Source organism: Anopheles moucheti (genome assembly GCF_943734755.1).
Source record: "Anopheles moucheti chromosome X unlocalized genomic scaffold, idAnoMoucSN_F20_07 X_unloc_2, whole genome shotgun sequence".
Lineage (NCBI taxonomy): Eukaryota > Metazoa > Arthropoda > Insecta > Diptera > Culicidae > Anopheles > Anopheles moucheti.
In genome coordinates this window covers 1,215,001-1,222,500 of record NW_026453526.1, presented here as the reverse complement: position 1 = coordinate 1,222,500, position 7,500 = coordinate 1,215,001, and positions in this window count along the sequence as shown.

Genomic DNA, 7,500 nt, shown 5'->3' with positions numbered 1-7,500 from the left:
GGCCGGCGCAAGCTCAAGGTGATGAGCCTCCATCCACGAGCTGATCAAAGAAATGGCCTCTTCCGCCAAGGTAGCTGCCTCCTGTGGTGTTGTCCCGGCAGCTAGGACCACCAGGTCATCCACAAACCCGACTGTTTCCACGCCGTCCGGCAGTGTCAGCCGCAGTACGCCGTCGTACATGGTATTCCAGAGGGTCGGACCGAGGATCGACCCCTGTGGAACACCCGCCGATAATTTCCGTCGCACTGGCCCCTCGCTTGTTTCGAAGATCATTTCCCTCTCAGAGAAATAGCTGCGCAAAATTCTCTGGAGCGCTGCTGGGACGCGCTTCTCTTGGAGGGCCATCGCGATCGCCTTCCAACTGGCCGTGTTGAAGGCGTTCCTGACGTCTAACGCTGCCACCATCAGACATCGAGGATCCCGGCCGTTGGTGCGATGGAACGTCCTGGCGTACTGTCCCTTCTCAATGACCCTCTCTATAGCTTGGACCGTAGAGCGTCCACGGCGGAAGCCGTATTGGTCCTGTGATAGACGAGGTGCGCTCTCATCCTCGAGATGTTCATTGAGGCGGTTCAAAACCAGTCTCTCGAACCCCTTAGGTGCCGCTCCCAGCATCAGCAGTGGACGACTTGACGACGGTTCGCCCGGTGGTTTGCCTGGTTTCGGGATGAGCGCCAGGCGTGCCACTTTCCACGATGCCGGAATCTCGCCGCTCTGCAGGACCTCATTGTAGGCCCGCACGAACGCTTCCGGGTGCTCCCTCATCGCGGTCTTCACTGCCGCGTTGGGAATTCCATCGAGGCCCGGCGCCTTTGAGGTGGCCATCCCCTCAGCGATGCAAAGGATCTCTTCACGGGTGACTGGTCGGATGGGCTCTTCGTCCTCGTCGCTTTCCGTCGCAATCGGCGGCCACTCGAACGATGGGTGGGCCGGGAAGAGGGCGTCGATGATCGGCTCCAGCACAGAACGGTCCAATTCTGGCGGCGCTCGACTGCGCAGCTTGGCCATAACCACTCGATACCCCAACCCAAACACATCGTCCTCGACTCCGTCGATGAGCTCCTGCATGCAGCGCTCTTTGCTGCGCTGGATCTCTCGTTCCAAAGCCCTACGGTCGTCCAGCAAGCGGGCTGAAGCGGCGATACGGTCGTCGGTCTGCGTTGCTGTGCGTAGCCTGGCCTCAGCAGCTTCGCACGCATCTCGCGCCCTCGCGATTTCCGGGTTCCACCAGTATAGCGTCGGAGCCTGCCGGAAATTCGTCTTGTGGATCCTCTCCATCGTTGCGTCGCACGCTTCTGTGAGCCCCCTGATCAGGCCCTCAGGTGTGCTTACATCGTCGAAACGACCGATCCCAAGCGCCAGCTTAAAACAAGCCTGATTGAATTGGCTTGTTTTGTAGCGTGTTCCCGCGTGCCGCGTCATGCCTGCTGTACCGCCGTGCCCGTTGCAGTGTGGCCGATGCTGATGTGCACGTCGGCCGCTGGTCGAAGGCAGTTTAGCGCTGAACAGCACGTAGCTGTGGTCGCTACCGGAGTATCTGCTACTCACACTCCAACTGCCTGGCTCCGCTACGCAGGGACTCGAGAAGCTCACATCGATGACGCTTTCCCGTGCAACACCGTTGCCCTTGAAAGTGGGTGTGTTCCCTCGGTTGAGCGTTCGAAGTCCGAGGTGCTCAACAACACTCAGCAAGTCCTCACCCTTCGCCGTGGTTCTTGAACTGCCCCACTCCTGGTTCCAGGCGTTAAAGTCCCCAGCCAGAACCATGGGATCCTGTCCCGTGAGCGTGAGCTCAACCGCTTCCAGGTAGTCGCCGAGATCCGCTTGTCCGATGTTGGGGGACACATAGCAGCTGGCAAACGTTATCCCGGCTATGGTGGCAACTACCAGCCCAGGCACCGATGAACTCCCCAGTCGTTGGATGGGGTAGCCGCCAGTCGCCACTACCGCTACGCTCTGAGCCTCGTCGACCGCCCACCGCACGCTGTCTCTAGGTGGTTTGTACAGCTCACACGCTATCACCACCTGCGCTCCGATCTCCCTAGCCGTCTGCAGCATGATGTCCTGCGCTGCACGGCTGCGCCCAAGGTTGATCTGCAAAACCTTCAGACCTTCCGGGTGCAGGACGGGTGTCCTACTCGGTGAGGGCCCTTGCAGACCGCACAACACACCTCCGCTGTGCAGGCTCGGGCCAGGTGGCCCGGTTGGCCGCAGCGGATGCAGTGCGTCGATCGATCCGTCCCGCTCTTGCACTGGTGCCGCAGGTGTCCGTGCTCCAGGCATTTGAAGCACCGTAGCTGGCCCCGCGTCGGTGGTGTCAGTTTCGTCGCCAAGCATGAGGTGTGCAGCACTCGTACTAGCTGTTGGTGCATCAACTCCGCCGCCTTGAGTGTCATCCGAACGTAAGCCGTCTGCGTACCGTTCCACGCCTTCACTAGGTGCACAGCGGATTCGCTCACCGACTCCGAACTGGTGGTCGTCACCGCCTTCGCCACATCCAATGCCACCGCTAAAGGGTCCACCTCATCAAGGCGGACCTCCACCGTTTCTGTCACCAGGCGGATGGTGGCCGGAGCTGCAGACTGTGCAAAGACCTCCTGCACTCGTTGCAGGATTGCTTCAGCATTGGCGCCGTCCTCCAAGTTCATGACCAGCCGGTCCCGCGTCGTTCGTCGTCCCACTCCAAGCTTGGCCTGGTCTTCGGCCAACGACGGAGCGCTGCGTATCAGCTGATACGCGTCGGTCCAAGACTGACCCTCGCCTGGGGCAACCTCGATGGCGTCCAGCTTCTTCTTCGCCGAATGCTTCGCCGCCGCAGATTGTGGTCGCGGCTTGGCCAGCTGCTGCTGTTGTTGTTGCTGCTGCGACTTCTGCGGTGCTTTACGAGGCCCCACCACCGTCCAAGAACCGCCCTGGGAAGCCTGCGTGCCGGATGTCTCGGCCGCCACGTTAGCATACGTCATCCGCTGCTGCTGCTGTTGTTGTTGCTGCTGTTGCGGTTGCTGCAGGGAGCTCTGCGATGTCGCCTGCTTCGACGGAGGCCGTTGCTGTTGCTGTTTCTGCTGCCTCTGAGGCTGCTGCTGCGCAACAGCTGGCTGCGCCTGCTGCTGCGGTTGCAGAGCTTGGTTACCGCCGCAACCAAGCATCTGTGCCAGCAACTCCTGGTGGCACGCAGTCTCCTTTGCCAGCTCGCCTCTGAGACGCTGCGTCTCTTCATACCACTGGCGGGCCTGGTCCTTATTCCACTGCAGCTCCTGGTGGAATTTCTCTTGCGCCAGCTTAAATTCTTCGCGGGCCAGCTTCCGCTCCTCCCGGGCCATATCTTCGTTGGCCACGGTACGCTGTCGCAGCATCACCAGCTCTTGCTGCAGCTCTTTCACCATGGCCCGAAGCTGCTCGTTGGCGAGGGACATTTCCCCGAGCACCTTTCGCAGTTCGACCATGTCCGGGTTCACCGACTTTGAGGCCAACGCCGAGGCTCTGGTGAGAATGACCTTCGGCTCTACCGCCGAAAGGGATCGCCCCGGCCTTTCCTCTGTCGATTCCGACCGAGGACGCGATGTACGAGTTGTCGCCATTTTAGAGACCCAAGCAGGTCTTAGTGGTCAGGGGGGGTGTTTCCCTGCTTGCAAACGCCTTTCCGAATTTTTGCAGTCGTTCCCAGATTTTTCCCGGCAATTTCCCGCAAAAATCGGGAATTCGAGCAGTTTCGAGCTCGATAAAAACTGTCCGAATCGAGCAGATTCGAGCTGCCGATGACCCCCCACAGCTTCCCAGAATTTTCTGCGTCCTTTTTGGTTTCGAGCAGTTTTCGAGCAGAAACCGTCAATTTGAAAAATTGTCTGTTGGGGACTGCTCGCCTATCAATTTATGTCTGTTGGGTCGTCCCGGGTTGTCACAAAAATGTCAAAAATTATTTTCGCGATTTTCACTATTTTTATGCACGGATCGTATTAAATGCACTAAAACTAGCACAACAGTGCAAACCGCAGCAAAATCGGACCAAAACTCGCGAAGTTATTAACGTTTTTGTATATACAACAGTCACTTCCAGAACACGTGCCGCAGCGGTAGCACCATGCGCGTTTTTGCCGTCACTGTTTTTTCCCAATTCTGCACCGATTTTCTTCCGGTTTTCGGCTATTGGCCGATCGGGGACACAGAATCTATCATTTGCCACCTCATCCGGCCCGATTGGACCGGATTTTTGCGCAAACTCACAACACGCACACACTATTGTTGTTGTTGTTGTTCCAAATGTTTGCACAAATTTGCCACTCCGTATTTTACGCTAAATATCGCCGGCAAACACTGTTTATAAGTAAAAAACACTTCACTGGCGTCTATTTATGCGTTTTAAACGCAAACCGCGTTGATTTTCACCAATTTAGCACGGTTTTATTGCCAAAATTGTTCCCCATACAAAATGTATGGGGCAATGTTTTTCACTTTTTTGGCCCACTAATGCACCGATTTTCGTCCGGTTTTCACTAAAGTCACTCTAAACACCCTCTTATAGACTGATTATGAACAAATTCGAGACTTTCCGAGGTAATTTAACGCCACAATTTTTAACTCACTCAGGAGCAAAATACACCACGTCCGAACAGCTCGACTGCTCGAATGTCACACAGGGATAACTGGCTTGTGGCCGCCAAGCGTTCATAGCGACGTGGCTTTTTGATCCTTCGATGTCGGCTCTTCCTATCATTGTGAAGCAAAATTCACCAAGCGTAGGATTGTTCACCCTTTCAAGGGAACGTGAGCTGGGTTTAGACCGTCGTGAGACAGGTTAGTTTTACCCTACTGGTGTGTGCTGTTTGCCGCTATCTTAACGGAATTCCTGTGCAGTACGAGAGGAACCACAGGTACGGACCACTGGCTCAATACTAGTTCGACCGGACTTTGGTATGACGCTACGTCCGCTGGATTATGCCTGAACGCCTCTAAGGTCGTATCCAATCCGAGCTGATAGCGCTTCTCAAACCCATTAGGTGATCGGAAGCTAGCGGGCTTAACAACCCTCCGAGATCCGTCGGTGCTGCCCCGCGCACACTGACGTCTCATCCCCGCTATAGCACTAGACTGAGCCGCAACGGGCGGGAGCACGCTGCACGTGGAAGTACCTTACCACAGGGAACCCTGGTGGCTGTGTTTCCGTCGACCGTGGATACAACTAGTTTCGACACCTTCGACCGCCCGCAAACGACGGGACTACAGGCTGGGAGCTGCGAGTTGTAGAGATGCGTTCGCATCGATCCTCTCAGGCGACCCATGCTTGCTGGTGCTCGCGTTCACTTTGGGAATGGAGTGTTCGCGAGAGTGATTGTTGTGTTGTGTGTGTACAGTTGGTGCTTGCGTGCACTCCCATAGTGGAGTGTTCGCGAGCTTAAAACGCTAAGTCCCGATTAATACTCTCCTCGCAACATTATGTGCGTGGCTCCACGCCAAGTGGGATTAGCGGTGCGAAACGCGATTGGTAAAGTCGATGGTGATGTGCGTACCAACAGGCGATTTGTTAAGTCAAATGCGAACTGTGGTGCAACAGGCAATGTGTGTTTATTATCAGGTGTTGTTGGAAGTCAATACGATTTGACTTTCAAAAATTTTTCTAAGTCCCGATTTTTTTTCTCGTCGAGTAACTACAATGCACTATTTCTATCGCAGCGGACTTGTTGTTCATGGCCTAAATGATCGCGAACGAACACGTATTCGCAAAAAAATTTTTGTATGAAAAAGTCACCACTCGGGTACCTCCATACAAAAGTACCAAGTTCGGGTCGAGTGGTCGATGGACGTCGAAGGTGAAAATTTTTCATCATCGAAAATTTTTTCCAAAGTTGAAGCAATTGGGCCCTAGAGTATGAAAAGTGAAACCACGGATCGATATGAGAAATAAAAATTTTTGTATGAAAAAGTCACCACTCGGGTACCTCCATACAAAAGTACCAAGTTCGGGTCGAGTGGTCGATGGACGTCGAAGGCGAAAATTTTTCATCATCGAAAATTTTTTCCAAAGTTGAAGCAAATGGGCCCTAGAGTATGAAAAGTGAAACCACGGATCGATTTGAGAAATAAAAATTTTTGGATGAAAAAGTCACCACTCGGGTACCTCCATACAAAAGTACCAAGTTCGGGTCGAGTGGTCGATGGACGTCGAAGGTGAAAATTTTTCATCATCGAAAATTTTTTCCAAAGTTGAAGCAAATGGACCCTAGAGTATGAAAAGTGAAACCACGGATCGATTTGAGAAATAAAAATTTTTTGTATGGGAGGGCCCCTGCTAGAACATTTTTCCCAAGTGCGACCATTTTACCCAGTGAGTCAAAAAAAATTTTTTTCACGGTGACTCAAAACTTCAATATTAGACTCCCCTGAGTATGAAAAGTGAAACGAAAATCATTTTTGAGAAGAAAAAATTTTTGTATGGGAGGGCCCCTGCTAGAACATTTTTACCAAGTGCGACCATTTTACCCGGTGAGTCAAAAAAAAATTTTTGTATGAGAGGGCCCCTGCTAGAACATTTTTCCCAAGTGCGTCGATTTTTGGGTCGCCGACACAAGCTCGGGTCAAAAAATTTTTTTTTTCTCGGTGACTCAAAACATCAATTTTAGACTCCCCTGAGTATGAAAAGTGAAACGAAAATCATTTTTGAGAAGAAAAAATTTTTGTATGGGAGGGCCCCTGCTAGAACATTTTTCCCAAGTGCGTCGATTTTTGGGTCGCCGACACAAGCTCGGGTCAAAAAAATTTTTTTTTCTCGGTGACTCAAAACATCAATTTTAGACTCCCCTGAGTATGAAAAGTGAAACGAAAATCATTTTTGAGAAGAAAAAATTTTTGTATGGGAGGGCCCCTGCTAGAACATTTTTCCCAAGTGCGTCGATTTTTGGGTCGCCGACACAAGCTCGGGTCAAAAAATTTTTTTTTTCTCGGTGACTCAAAACATCAATTTTAGACTCCCCTGAGTATGAAAAGTGAAACGAAAATCATTTTTGAGAAGAAAAAATTTTTGTATGGGAGGGCCCCTGCTAGAACATTTTTCCCAAGTGCGTCGATTTTTGGGTCGCCGACACAAGCTCGGGTCAAAAAAATTTTTTTTTCTCGGTGACTCAAAACATCAATTTTAGACTCCCCTGAGTATGAAAAGTGAAACGAAAATCATTTTTGAGAAGAAAAAATTTTTGTATGGGAGGGCCCCTGCTAGAACATTTTTCCCAAGTGAGTCGATTTTTGGGTCGCGACACAAGCTCGGGTCAAAAAAAATTTTTTTTTCACGGTGACTCAAAACATCAATTTTAGACTCCCCTGAGTATGAAAAGTGAAACGAAAATCATTTTTGAGAAGAAAAAATTTTTGTATGGGAGGGCCCCTGCTAGAACATTTTTCCCAAGTGAGTCGATTTTTGGGTCGCGACACAAGCTCGGGTCAAAAAAAATTTTTTTTTCATGGTGACTCAAAACATCAATTTTAGACTCCCCTGAGTATGAAAAGTGAAAC